Genomic DNA, 15,369 nt, shown 5'->3' with positions numbered 1-15,369 from the left:
CTTTTTTTTTTTTTACAGAAGCCAAAAGGACTCATCAAAGCTCATATTCCATTCAAAATCAGTTACAATATTAGCTCAAAACAATTACATAAATAGAATATGGGTTCGGAAATAAAAAAAATGTCAGAACTGCACTTGAGAATAGGTTTGTTTTTATATAAAATATGTTTGAACCTCATTCACCTTCCATTTTTGTCTTTGGTTGTTGGCACTTGTGCTCATGTTTAGAGTCTTGCAAAGAATGGGCATAAATTACAGCAGAGCTGTTCTTCCATCCAAATCCTTTGAGTAGCTGAAGCAGAGCTCATCTTATTGCAATTTTTCCCTCAACTTTAAGTAGGTTGTTATCTTCAATCAGAGAAAATGCTGCATAATAATGATATAAAAACAAAAATGCACACTTAGTTGTACCATTATTACATTAAAAGTAAAATGTATCAATAATAATAATAATAATAATAATAATAATAATAATAATAATAACTTTATTTTTATACCCCGCCAACCATCTCCCCTAGGGGACTCAGGGCGGCTTACAAGGGACATGCCCAAGATTGCAATTAAAACACACATGTAAAACATTTTAACCATTTAAAACATCAGATAAAACAAATAACACAATAGAAAGCAATATAAAAACAATATGGCTGAAAGAAAAATAGCTGAGGTACAGATTCAATGAGTGCAATGCATTTTTACAGGAGCACAGGAAAGTGCAACAATTACTTACTTACTTACTTAGGCGATCCCTCGTTGGCCGAGTAGGATAGTCTTCCAGGATCAGAATTCTTGTGAGTCTGTAGGTGGCTGTGGACTATTGACTATTGGACTATTGACTATTGACTATGTGACTATTCTTGATCTGCATTTTCTTCCACAGTGAGGGCATCAGTTTCCAGGTGGAAGGCATTCCTGGTCGGGGTTGGCTTGATGCACCTTCTTCTTGGCATGTTTCTCTCTTTCACCCTCCATTCGTACCTCTTCAAATTCTGCAGCACTGCTGGTCACAGCTGACCTCCAGCTGGAGTGCTCAAGGGCCCGGGCTTCAGTTCTCAGTGTCTATGCCACAGTTTTTAAGGTTGGCTTTGAGCCCATCTTTAAATCTCTTTTCCTGTCCACCAAAATTCCATTTTCCGTTCTTGAGTTCGGAGTAGAGCAACTGCTTTGGGAGATGATGGTTGGGCATCCGGACAACGTGGCTAGTCCAGCAGAGTTGATGGCGGAGGACCATCACTTCAATGCTGGTGGTCTTTGCTTCTTCCAGCACACTGACGTTTGTCCGTCTGTCTTCCCAAGAGATTTGCAGGATTTTCTGGAGGCAGCGCTGACAGAATCGTTCCAGGAATTGCATGTGACGTCTGTAGACAGTCTACGTTTTGCAGGCATATAGCAGGGTTGGGAGGACAATAGCTTTATAAACAAGCACCTTGGTATCCCTACGGATGTCCCAGTCCTCAAACACTCTCTGCTTCATTTGGAAAAATGCTGCACTCGCAGAGCTCAGGCGGTGTTGTATTTTGGTGTTGATGTTGACTTTGGTAGAGAGGTGGCTGCCAAGGTAGCAGAAATTGTCAACATTTTCTAATGTTATACCATTAAGCTGTATCTCTGGCATTGGAAAGGGGTTGGCTGGTGACTGTTGGAACAACACTTTGGTTTTCTAGATGTTCAATGACAGGCTGAGCTTCTCGTATGCTTCTGCAGAGGTGTTTAGAGTGGCTTGTAGATCTTCTTCTGAATGCACACAGACGACGTTGTCATCAGCATACTGGAGTTCTATACCAGATGTTGTTGTAACCTTGGTTTTGGCTTTCAGTCTGCTGAGGTTAAACAGCTTGCCATCTGTCCGATAGATGATTTCCACTCTGGTGGGAAGTTTCCCATCAACAAGGCGAAGTATCATAGCAATGAAGATGGAGAATAAAGTTGGGGCAATAACACATCCCTGTCTGACACCTGATTCCACCTTAAATGGGTCACTTTGGGAGCCATTGCTGTCCAAGACTGTTGCCATCATGTAATCATGGAGGAGCCGCAGGATGTTCACAAATTTGTTACGGCACCCGATTTTTTGGAGGATGGTCCAGAGAGCACTGCGATTCACTGTGTCAAATGCCTTTGTAAGGTCAATGAATGCCATGTACAGAGGTTGATTTCGTTCCCTGCATTTTTTTTTTGGAGATGTTGTACAGTGAAGATCATGTCCACGGTTCCTCTGGAGGGGCGGAAGCCATTCTGGGATTCTGGGAGGGTGTCTTTTGAGAGGGGCAGAAGGATTCTTGCGAGGATTTTCCCAGCTGAGGTTAGAAGGGAGATAGCAGTGCTGCAAGCTCATCCCTGGTTTGTTCTTGCAGGATTTGTGAGAGAACCTCTTTGGCCATTATGGAGCTGCGGTTCAGGAGGCTTTGGTGGTGTTCTTTCCCACGTAGTGCAATTGATTTTTGGTCCTTCAGGAGTTTGGTTCCATCTGATGAGCGGAGAGGCTGTATGCCATGGTTTCTTGGTCCATATGACCTTTGTGGCTTGTGGCCCAGATGACCTTTGTGGCCCAGATGACCTTTGTGGCTTTGAAAAATCCCTGGGCATCATGGGTATCTGCCAAGTGTTGGATTTCTTCAGCCTTCTTTGTCCACAAGATGTTCTTGAGTTCTCTTGTCCTTCTTTGGACCTCAGCATTTGCGCTGACATAGATCTTTTTCTTAGCAGCACAGCTGATGTCTCTCTGCTATGTTTGGAGGGCTTTCCTTTTCTTGTCAATTAGCTGTTGGATCTTGTTGTCATTTTCGTTAAACCAATCTTGATGTTTCTTGATTTGATATCCAATAGTTTCTTTGCAGGCGGTGATGATAGAGGTCTTCAGTTTGTTCCAATGTTCATCAACATTTTCAGGGTGTTCTGTGGGTAGATGGTCCTTGAGTGCTGTTTGGAGAAAGGCTCGTTTAGAGGGCTCCTGAAGGGCCTGGGTGTTCATTTGTGCCTTGTCTTTCTTCCTTGGATTCTGCGCTTGGGGACGATCTTGATAGCCATCGTGGATCGGAGTAGCCTGTGGTCTGTCCAGCAGTCGTCAGCACCTGTCCTGGCTCTTGTGAGGAGCATGTCATGGCGGTCTCTGGCACGTGTGATTACATAGTCTAAGAGGTGCCAATGCTTTGACCGGGGGTGCTTCCATGATGTCTAGAACTTTCTTTTCTGGAGGAAGAGCGTGTTGGTGATGACAAGGTTGTGTTCCGCACATTTGGTGAGAAGCAGGATGCCATTCGAGTTGCTGTTTCCAACCCTGTCTTTTCCTATGGTTCCTGGCCACAGGTCGAAGTTTCGCTCAACTCTTGAATTAAAGTCCCCCAGGAGGATGATTTCGTCCTCCTTAGGTATCCCTGATAGGACGGTGTCCAGCTGACAGTAAAACATTTCCTTGATGTCTTCATCAGCATCTAGTGTTGGTGCATAGGCACTTATGATGGTTGCCTGTTGGTTTTTAGCAAGATCAATTCAGAGGGTTGAGAGTTGTTCGTTGATGCCAGTGGGTGCTTCGGTCAGATGTTTCACCAGATCATTTCTGATAGCAAAGCCAACTCCATGCATTCTTTGGTCTTCTTCGGGCAGTCCCTTCCAGAAGAAGGTGTAGCCTCCTTTTTCTTCCTTCAGCTGTCCCTCTCCTGCTCTCCATGTCTCCTAAAGTGCTGCAATGTCGATATTAAAGTGCCCCAGCTCCCTTGCAATGATAGCAGTTCTGCGTTCGGGGTGTTCACTGTCAGTGCTATCCATCAGTGTCCGTACGTTCCCTGTACCGAAATTTATTTTTCTTTTTTGGCTGCAGGGTGGGGACCTCACTGGATGCGGCAGTCCAGTCAGGGATAAGAGAGGTACACTATGTTTAGAGCACCTTTTCTAGCCCCCTCCCCGTGTGGGGTGAGCAGAGTGGATCCTCAAAAGGGCTGCTCAGTTATGGATACAGCTGCCGAACTACTCAACTGCCTCACACCTTGAGGTAGAATGACTGAATCCATATCCACCGCTCATGTGCCAGTCTGTGACTAGGGGCTTTCGCTGATCACCATGGGACTTTTGTTGGTTTGTTTTTATTTTCTTTGGAAGATGCCTGTGCATGAGTTTTTTTTAATGTGTGGAGGTCAGTGCACAACTGATCAACACACAGTCTTCACAGAGTGAGGTTCCACTGGTGGTGTAGTTTAACACAATGACTATGGCTTCTCAATCTGTTGCAGCCTTCTTCCACCTTCACAGCTGTTGTAACATGTACCATGTTATCCTCCGCTTGCTCCGCTGTTGAGGTCTTTGGGTCTTCGGACTGTGCTTGGGTTGGAACCTCCCCCGCGGCCACTCCTGGGAGTGCACAACTCCTGTTGTTGTGCCCACAGGTTCATCGGAACACGCAAGCCCCCTCACCACGACAAGGTGACAGTCCATTGAGGGGGAAAGTGCAACAATACGGTAAACTGGGCAGGAAATACTGTCATAACACATATTGAGGTAGAATGTATGCATTTAGTATGTCATTTCCAAGTGTATGTAACAGTTACTTGGCAGGCAAATGCAACAGTGTTATTAAAATTGACTTCTCCTGCAGTAGGAGCAGGTACCCACTGACAGCAGGCTAGAGAAGGCTTTGTTTGAGCTACTCCTGAACTGTACAGGGGAGATAGTTGCATGTGAATCACATATTGATTATTGGATCCAACCTTTATGTTGAATGGCAACGTTGCAAAAGTGAATATATACCTGAGTGTGTGCATGTGCACCACGTGTACATCTCTTTCCACTGTGGCATCTGCATGCACAAGGGTACCTCATGTCCAATTCTGTTTCCACAACCTTGAATTCTGCATATACAAATATTCTGCTTCTGGCAAAAATATAAACTTGCTTCCATAGGGAAAATTACACAAACCTAAGACCCCAACAAGTTACGGCTCTAACATATGGTTTAGAATGCTTTCTGCTCTAGGTTACATGTAAGTGACCATATAGGGGAATGCTAAGTAAGTGGCATGAAGGGAGAGGAGAAGCATGGTATTTCAGACCACCAAACCACCAAACTCTATTAAAGCTCTTTTTTGATGCTAAACTTGTTGGGGTCTTAGGTTTGTGTAATTTTCCCTATGGAACCATGAGCACCAGCAAGGAGGACATCATTCAATATTAATGCTGTTCAGAGTGTGCAACATCTTTCCCTTGAAGCTCTGTGAATAAAAAAAAATGCTGGGTAGATCCGTGCCTCGGATTGGAAGCTAGATTGGGCAATATGCAAAAATTTCCTATAGAACACATGTTTCCCATCATTATATTCAGAGTTACTTCCTCTTATACTCATATCTTTGTTTCCAGTTGATTTCTCTTTCCTTTTCTTCTTGAAGGTCTGTTCTTTTATTGTCAAGCTGTTCTTAGAAAGCTATTACTTAGGTGTATTTCAGTGTTTCTCAACCTTCCTAATGCCACAACCCCTTAATACAGTTCTGGTAGTTCTCGGGGGAGATTACAATGCAAGGATGGCCCCTGATGACATCTCTCTCTACAGATGACACAAGACTCTCCCTCCTGAGCCTGTAGATGATCTATAGCTCTTGAGGCGACAATCTGAGGATCAGAAATCAAAATTAGCAGGACTATGCCTGGCTCAAACAACTGCCACATATTAAACGGCACCCTGGTAGGAGACCACCCAGCCAAATTCACCTATCTCTTTGGACATAAAATCAGTGCCATCTATTATATTGGCATATTGAGGGATCTAGTACCACATGCTAGATACCTGGAAGTCATGCCAAAATTCGATGGCGACCATTTCCCAATTCTTCTTGAACTATCTATTCCTATTCAAGAAATAGTGGATCATTACCAACCTATCATATATCTAGCTGGAAAAGCCTATTGTCAGGCCAAATGGACACCAGTGTTGAAACAAAGAGTTACTGAGTTGTTTGCGACAGAACAGCTACTGAATCTAAGGATCAGCATGACATAGGCTACAACCTCAAGTGCTCTCCTGGAGAACTTTAACTCAATAACCCAAGAGCTCCAGAAACAAATAAGAAGCTCCAACAGACATTTAGTTTACGGTTTACGGATTATGTCCATAAACCCCAATGGGCTAAAATCAGTAATTTAAAAAGACAGACTAAGCAAACTGCTAACGGAAAATCAGAAAACAGTGCCATTTTTGCAAGAGTCCCCCACAAAAAAGGGAGATCAAAATTGTTAAACTTTACTAATTGGGATGCTCAATATGATTCTAAGGGCACAAGCAAATCTCAAAGAGTTGCCATTATCATAAAAAACGACCTAGATTTTGAAACAGGGAACATAATTACAGATGGGGATGGGAGGTTTATAATGGTATGTGGAAAATTAAATAATTTCAAAATTTCTTTTATTAGTGTTTATGGACCCAGCCAGAGGCAAAAAAGATTCATTAATAAGATCTTTAAAAAATAGAATAGGAGGCAGAGTGGGTGGAGATCTGAATTTACACCTATATAAGAAAAGGAAGAATAAGAGGGCTAGTAATAATGAGGAAGAAAGTAAAATTAACTTTAAGAAATGGAATATTAGTTTTTCCCCCACCTCTGTACCCCCCCTAGAGGTGGGGAAAAAAGTATGCAAGATATATATACACTTTGGTTGATGTAATGAATTGAGGATGGAATATAAGATTATTGAAGGTACTGATGTATTCTAAGAAAACCAATAAAAATATTTGAAAAAAAGAAAAAGAAATGGAACATTAGGGAAGTAAATGAAAGAATCAGACAGAGTTGATATTCCCACACATTATTTCACAAGACATAATTCATTTTCCACATTTGATTATTTTTTCATTGGCAACAATAATGTATTACCCATAGTTGAAGCATCAGTGGGAAGTATGTGGCCAGTATGGTCATACACCTCTCTTCCTTAAGCTGGGATGCAGTAGTAGGAAGATGGAATACAAGTGGATTACATGTAAGGAACAAGACAAACAAGAGTTAAAAGATGAAATAAAACAAAATTTTAGAATTAATTGATCACCTGATCTAAAGGAGAACACAATCTGGGACGCTTTTAAAGCTGTGATTAGAGGAAGATGCATCACAATGAAAAGGGGCATTTAAAAATGATTAAAAGAGAGAAGGGAAAGGCTAAAACAGGAAGGTGATCAATTATTTCAGATTTTTTTAAAAAAAAATCCGATCAAAACGAATGATGGAAAGAGAATAAAAACTTGTTAGAAGAGTTAGAGAAAACTGGTGTAACAAAAAAAAATACTTGTTTGTAAAAATGACTTTAAAATTAACCATAAATAATACAAAAATTAGCAAATTAGAAGTTTCTGGGATATCATGAGTGTAAAAAAATCTTTTAGTATTGCCTTATATTTTTAATGTCTTCCTCTGATTTAAGTAAGTTATCATTGAGTCTCCATTTGCACTATTTTTAGTCTTATTTATTATCATTTTAATCAGGCAGTGATCCAAATGCCACCTTGGTAAAATTTTTATTTTTCTAATTTTTGTTGACAATATGTTAGAAGTCCATAGCATATCAATTCTGGACCACCTTTGATGTCTATCTGAATAAAAAGTGAAGTCTTTTTCTCCAGGATTGTATATTTTCCAGATATCTTGTAGATTGAATTCGTAAAGTAAATTTAAGAAAAGATTCAGAAGTCTCCCCACTGACTTGTTTGTTTTTGTTCTTATTTACTTTTGTCCAAGGTAGTTTTCTATCACACCATTAAAGTCCCCTAGCACAATTAAATCATCAAATTCTTCCTCTAAGATTAATTTTTAAAATTTGTTTTACAAAAGTTGTTTGGATCCATTTGGGGCATATATGTTACAAATCAAAACTTTTGCATTGTTTAATTTTATAAAAACACTAATTATTCTGCCATCTTGGTATTTAAAGGCAAGCTCAGATGGTATTTTCTCATTTATATATAGTACAATCTCTCTTTTTTTCTCCAATGCTGACAGGTAGAATTCTTTCCCCAAGTTCTTTTGAGACATGTGACTTGCTTGAAGAGCCACAATATTGTAACTGCCTTTCTTAATATGACTAAAATTTCCTTCTTTTATTCGATGAATAAAGTCCATTAACGTTATTCGAATAGTATCTAATTTTGATGTAGTACTTCTTGTTTTTGTTCTTCTTCCACATTATGCAAATTTGACTGAGACAATCCAAAAAAGAGTCTGTCTTGTCTGAACATTCAGTCTGTGGTCTTTTCTTGTATTTGTAGTCTCTTTGTTCCTGTGGTTTGAGTCTTTCCATGTCCTTTTCCAGCTTTTTATAAAATTATTTGGCTTTATCTTCTGTTGTGAGCCAATATTTTTCTTCTTTGTAGGTCACCATTGCTCCTTCTGTTCTTTCCCACCTAAGGTGTTTTTTTTAGTTCCTCCATTAAGAACATGTACTTTCTTCTTTTGGTGAGAACTGAAGCTGGAAATTCTTTCAATATAGCTATTCTTACCACCACTTAGCATCAGTTTTAAATCTTGTACTTTATAAATCCTTGCCCACAGTGCCCCGATTGGATTTAAGTCCTTTTGATTTTAGATCTCCTCTTTTTCTTCTTTTTAATGTTTAATGGGAAAGCCTTCCCTCCAAGATGATCACACTTTTTTCTTGATAATTTATGATTTCATTTAATACCAGGATCTTCCTTTTCTTTAATTTAAAATGAGCATAGGACAACTATTTAATGAGGTTTCCCCAGCTGGGAAATGACGCACCCTGCTGCGATTCACTTGCCCTGCTGCCACCTCTTCTGGGTCACTGAGCCGCCTCCCTTGGGTGGGGGAGGGGAACATCTCTTTGGACGATTGGTTTGGTGGTCTATGTGCTCTGCTGTCCTTTTTTATCTCGATCCATCAAATGGGAGTGAGCAATCTGTTCTACCGATTGCTGGTTGAGTGCCCTGCTAGCCTCCATTCCACCACAAAGGAAGTCCAAATGATGAAATGTTTTGTGTGTTGTAACACTGCTCTTATTACAGTTGATGCAAACAGAATGAAATGAATGCATACGTTCATTTTACTGATATGATAGACTCCACTGATATGATAGACATCAGGATACCTGTGCTTGGAAGATTTGAAATGTGAGTTATATCTCTGATACCTTCTCAGTACCAGGAACTTGAGGATAACTAGTTTGTTATACTTAGAGAAGGGAATTTTTTATGTGTTAATATATTTGGATTTTCTAAATATAATGTTCCAGCAGAAAATGTCACTAATCTTGCACCTTATTTTTCCAATTCAGTCCACACAATGTAGAAAATTACACTGAGTGAGACAAAAAAAAAAAGAATGACTCCATCACCTAACATAGTGTATGAATCATGGTCAAAGCAGAAATGGGAAGTGGTTGCTTGTGGTTTTCATTTTAGCAAGGCAATGAATATGTTCTAGGTTTTAGCCCAAATTTTAAAGAAGCAGTCCAAGATGCAAAATCCTGTTCCTGGTACTTTGGACATCTCCTTTAAATTTCATACTAAGAGCAGATTCACCTCTCCACTGATATTTATTTATTTATTATTTATTTCAGAGTTTTATATACTGACCTTCTCACCTCTTTTGAGGGACTCAGACGGTTTCCAACCATAAAAACACATACAATCGGTAAAAATATCATAGTTCATATTACAATAACACATTAAAACAACAAATATATCCAAAACTACAGTGGTCAGTCGTCATACTAAAAAACAATTATACATCATCTTCCATCTATGTCTTAGGGTGTTGTCTCACTCATCAAAAGCCTGTCTCCATAACCATGTCTTCACCTGTTTCCTAAAAGTCAGGATAGAAGAGGCGGTTCTGATCTCTGGTGGGAGAGAGTTCAAGAGTCGCGGGGCCACCACCGAGAAGGCCCCGTCCCTCGTCCCCACCAGATGCGCTAGTGAGGCCGGTGGGACCGAGAGCAGGGCTTCTCCACACGATCTTAATAATCTTGATGGTTCATAGGGGAGAATACGTTCAGAGAGGTAAACAGGGCCGGAGTCGTTTAGGGGTTTAAAGGTTAACACCAGCACTTTGAATTGTGCTCGGAAGCTAATTGGCAGCCAGTGGAGCTGGTGTAACAGTGGAGTGGTGTGCTCCCTGTACCCAGCACCCGTTAGTAGTCTGGCTGCCAAACGTTGGACTAGCTGCAGCTTCCGGGCAGTCTTCAGAGGCAACCCCGTGTAGAGAGCATTGCAGTAATCTAAATGGGATGTAACCAAAGCGTGGACCACCGTGGCCAAGTCAGACTTCCCAAGGTACGGGCACAGCTGGCGCACAAGTTTTAGTTGTGCAAAAGCTCCCTGACCACCGCCGAGACCTGGGGCTCCAGGCTCAGCGATGAGTCTAGGAGAACTCCCAGACTGCGAAACTGCGCCTTTAGGGGGAGTGTGACCCCGTCCAGCACAGGCTGTAACCCTATACCCTGATATGATAGACATCAGGAATCCGGGGGGGGGGGGGGGGGTGATGAGCAACGTCATGGAGATAAATTCAATCAGAGGATACTGTCTTAACCTGAAATAGATCTGTGGTCCACCTTAGACCATTATGGTTCCAACATTTCAAAAAGTATTATTTCCTAAGCCCTGTGTGAAGGAGAAATTGTTGAACTTGGGATGTTTTGCTGACAGTGCAACTGCTCTTTCAAGTGTACAGTCACCACTTCACATTCACCAGGGTTTGGGGTGAAGTGGTGACTGTAGACATAAAAGTGGAAAAAACAAAAATAATAACCCACTTTTTAAAGCCTTAGAGAACAACTCTCTTAGAATCTTTAGGTCCTCCAGCATGATTGTATGACCTGCTTTTTTAAAAAAAATGTTTACACATCTATAAACATGAGGTAAGTATTCTATCTAGGAATCTCTAGACCCTCTAGCACAACTCTAGAGTTAACGTGAGCTTGCATAATTTTAATTAGATTGATATTTAACAATTGTTTAAAATGTAAATTGTTCGGGCATGTAATGGTTGCTTATTGTGAGGCCACCCTGAACCCCCCCCCCCCAACCTGGTGTGTGTGTGTGTGTGTATGAGAGAGAGAGGGGGGGGGGGATACAAATGTATGAAATAAATAAATAAATCACTACCACTGGAATTTGGCCATAGAGTTGTCCTGGAGGTTCCAAGGATTCCTTGAAAGAACGTTAATAAAATCCAATAGATATGGTTTTATCCTAGTTATCCTAGAGCTGTAACTATATTGAACTCCATGGTTTCACATTGATGTGACATTAAGGGCTGTGCAGTGGTGGTTGGAGTGTGGAGGGATGGATGTGTCGTTTTTGTGATGTGTGCTGGATTTATTTAACTGTACAACATACAGTGATAATAAAATCATTCTATTATTTTCTAATTAAATTCATAAATGTGAAACCCACAAATGTGGGAAGCTGACTGTATCGCCATTTCTCTTTTTATAGAGAATGTGCACATATCAAATATATTTCTTACAATTCATTCAAAGTCTGTGCAACTGTATTTTCCAATAAAAACAAAGATATTTTTACTTATTAATCCCAGAAAATAACAGAAATCGGCACAGCAATTCTAACATTGTGTGGCCAACTATTTTGAAATAAATGCAAACATCATTAGAAGAATCGTTTCATTGTAAAAATTTCTCTATGATTGAAATAATGTCATTTTTTCTAATTCACCTCTTTTAAATATATTATTTCAGAGACTCATCTGCATACCTGAACAGAGTCTCTTGCAATTTCTTATTTTCTTTTCCTCAGTGTTATAGATCTACCCTTCCCATGAATTTGTAACTAAAAGCTTGTGACTTGCTACTGCTTTGTGAGTGTTTATTATATGCTATTCCACTATAAGAAGAGTTCCCTTAATTTTCTGCTGTTATAGCTTTCACACATCCCTGCTCTTAGATTCCATTAGCTGGATTAGCCAACTATCCTATCCTATACTTTAGCTGTAGCTTAGGTTTCAGGCTGCAGTGTTATTGTGTAATGCAATGGTGTGTAGCTATTCCTAATTACTTGTGTCCATAATATTTATTTCACATTCATAGAAATGAGTCACAATCCAAAACAGATACTGATGTACTTAAGCTTATGGAAATCAGATTTTCAAAGAAATTATTTAGTTATTTACTTGAATCATATGTTGTCAAAGAATGATGTTGAAATAATATAATAATGATAGAATAGAATACATATACATATTAATTATTTGTATTTGAATATATATATATGTGTGTGCGCTCGAGACTTTGTGGCCACTTGGTAGGCCTATCTTTGACCGATTTACTCTGCTTGACAGGGAAGACGTCGCCAGAATCCTGGCCGCTGCAAGACCAACCACCTGTTCCCTTGATCCGTGCCCCTCTTAACTGGTTAAGAGCTGCCTGGAAGGTCTACTCGATCCGTTGAGTAATATAATCAATGGCTCTCTTCCCAGACAGCCTAAAAGAGGCAAGGGTTCATCCCTTGCTAAAGAAGCCTAGCTTGGATCTCATGACTCTTGCCAATTATTGTCCTGTCTCTAACCTTCCATTCTTAGGTAAGATGATAGAGCGGGCTGTACGGGGACAATTGCAACAATTTTTAGATGACACAGCCGGCCTGGACCTTTTCCAGTCAGGTTTCCGCCCTGGCCATGGGACGGAGACAGTCCTGGTGGCCATTACAGATGAACTTCGTCACCAGTCTGATAGCAGCGGATCAGCGCTACTGGTACTTCTCGACCTTACCGCAGCGTTTGACACTGTTGACTATGATCTAATGATTCACCATCTTGCCATGTCCGGAGTTCGCCATCAGACCCTCAATTGGTTCAACTCATTTCTCCGAAACCGGAGCCAATGCGTGGAGTATATGGATCAAGTCTCTGAAAGATCTCCCCTCCTATGTGGGGTACCCCAAGGTGCAATTCTCTCCCCTCTTCTCTTCAACATCTATGTTAGACCCCTTGCTAGTTTGGCTCAGAGTTTCGGCCTAGATGCGGATGACACCCAACTCCTTCTGCATTTGGAGCCTGGAGCAACGTCAATACCAGACAATTGTACCTTATGTCTGGAGGCTCTGTCAAACTGGCTACGTGCTAGTAGACTGAAGGTGAACCTGGCAAAGACTGAGATTCTCTGGCATGGCCGCTCAATTGGTCTGACCCATCTGCTACCCACCTTCGATGGTGCTGCCCTATCTCTTTCGCCTACTGTTAAGAGCTTGGGTGTCATTTTGGATTTGCAGCTGACAATGGAAGCTCAGGTCCCTGCTATCAGCAAACAGGCCTTTTTCCATCTGCGACAAGCGAGGCAATTGGCACCCTACCTATCTGATGAGGCTCTGGCAACAGCCATCCATGCCACAATCACGTCTAGGCTGGACTATTGCAATGCCCTGTATGTTGGCCTTCCGATGTCTATGACCCAAAAGCTCCATATTGTTCAGAATGCAGCAGCCAGGCTACTCAAAAGAACACCCATGAAATGCCATATAACACCAGAGTTGCAGCATTTGCATTGGCTTCCAACTGATTACCGTGGTCTATTTAAGATGTTAGTTCTGATCTTTAAAATTCTTTACGGCCAGGGTCCATTGTATCTTAGGGACCGTCTCTCATTCTCCCATCATCGGAGGTCGCAACGACCATCCCAACGTGACTTACTTTATATACCAGGTCCTAGAGAAGTGCACTTGGAAAGGACCAGACACAGAGCTTTTTCTATTTCTGCCCCTGCCTTATGGAATTCCTTGCTGCCCTATATGAGAGCCATGCGTGAGTTAGGGCCTTTTACCCTAGCACTTAAGACCTGGCTTTTTACTAGAGCTTTTGATCTATGTTAATTTTATCAATATCTGTATGTATGTATTTTTATCCTTTACAATTTAGATTGTAAATCGCCTAGAGCATCTTGGATGGAGGGCGATTAATAAGTAATTAAATGATGATGATGATTAATTTGTAATTCCTCAATGGATGGCAGTACTGGTATGCGGCATGTACTGGCTTGTTCAGAAGACTCTCCTCTACAGTTCCATTTTGGCAGGTAGCCTTAACATTGAATGGTTGTGTTGTTAAAGTGCGAAGAACGGAACCTTGTGCAGATGGTCGGTCAATGCGACTTAAGCAATGTGCAGTCATTGAATTCTTGACAGCAGAAGGTGTCACCCCAAAGGAGATTCATCAGAGAATGCAAACCGTTTATGGTGATTGTGTTGATGTGAGTACTGTGCATTGTTGGGCGAGTAAGTTTAAAGATGTTGAGGTGGGAACATCTGACTTGCATGACAAATAAAGAGTTGGATGTCCTGTGACAGCAGTTTCACTGAGTTTCACAAGCTAAAGTTTGACAGATTGATTCAGGATGATCGTCGTATCACTCAGAGAGAAATTTCATACCTAATCAGCATTTCACAATAACATGTACATCATATTATTGCTTTGCTTGGCTATCAGAAGATCTGTGCATAATGGGTTGCAGAAGCAGAGTGTTCTTCTGTGACAGTTTCAGAAAACTTGTTCATTGTTGGCAGAAATGTATTCAATTGTCTGGTGATTATGTGGAAAAGTGAATAGTGGTAGTTAAAAAGCACATCCTGAGGATTATTTCTGCATTTGATTTATTAAAATATTCCCATCCAAACCCAAGTAACAAAGGTGGAGGCATTATTTTTCATTCAACCCTCATATGTCTAATTCAGGAAACCCACAAAAAAGGACAGATCAAAATTGTAGAACATAAAAAGCTGGGAATTACAATATGAACCCAGGAAGTCAAATAGAGAAGAGTGGCAATATTAATAAAGACACCCATATAGTTGCACTAGAGGAAAAAATAGCAGACAAGGAAGGACAATTTGTGATGATCACGGGAAAATTAAACAATAGTGAGATCACTATACCAAGTACCAGTTAGGATTCATACAAAAGTACTGTGCCAAAATTGAAAAGAAGCAAAGGGATACATGGTCATTGGGAGAAATCTTACCATGGAACTGTATTGTTTTTCTTTCTTAATTATTGTTAGCACACCTAGGTCAGTAACCCCATACCTGCACGCCCCTCAAAGCCACATTTTCTGTTTTTTTGCTTTTTAAGATATTGCAAACAGTTTTTAATTAATAAAAATTATTTTTAAAAAAAATAAATGGGGACCAAGTGGAGCAGGTGGCCAGTTTAAGGTTTCTGGGTATCACTGTTAAGGAGGTTCTGGCCTGGGGCACCCTTACAGCAGCACTGATGAAGAAGGTCCAGCAGAGACTGTACTACCTGAGATTTCTAAGGAACCAACAACTGAATGAAAAACTGCTGGTGACTTTCTACCACTGTGCTTTAGAGAGTGTCCTAACCTACTGCACCTGCTCATAGAGGCAGATAGGATGGTGTTTCCAAG

This window comes from Anolis sagrei, chromosome 4 (assembly GCF_037176765.1).
Source record: "Anolis sagrei isolate rAnoSag1 chromosome 4, rAnoSag1.mat, whole genome shotgun sequence".
Taxonomy (NCBI): Eukaryota; Metazoa; Chordata; class Lepidosauria; order Squamata; family Dactyloidae; genus Anolis; species Anolis sagrei.
The sequence above is the reverse complement of the archived record's forward strand: the minus strand, read 5'-3'. Positions refer to the sequence as shown.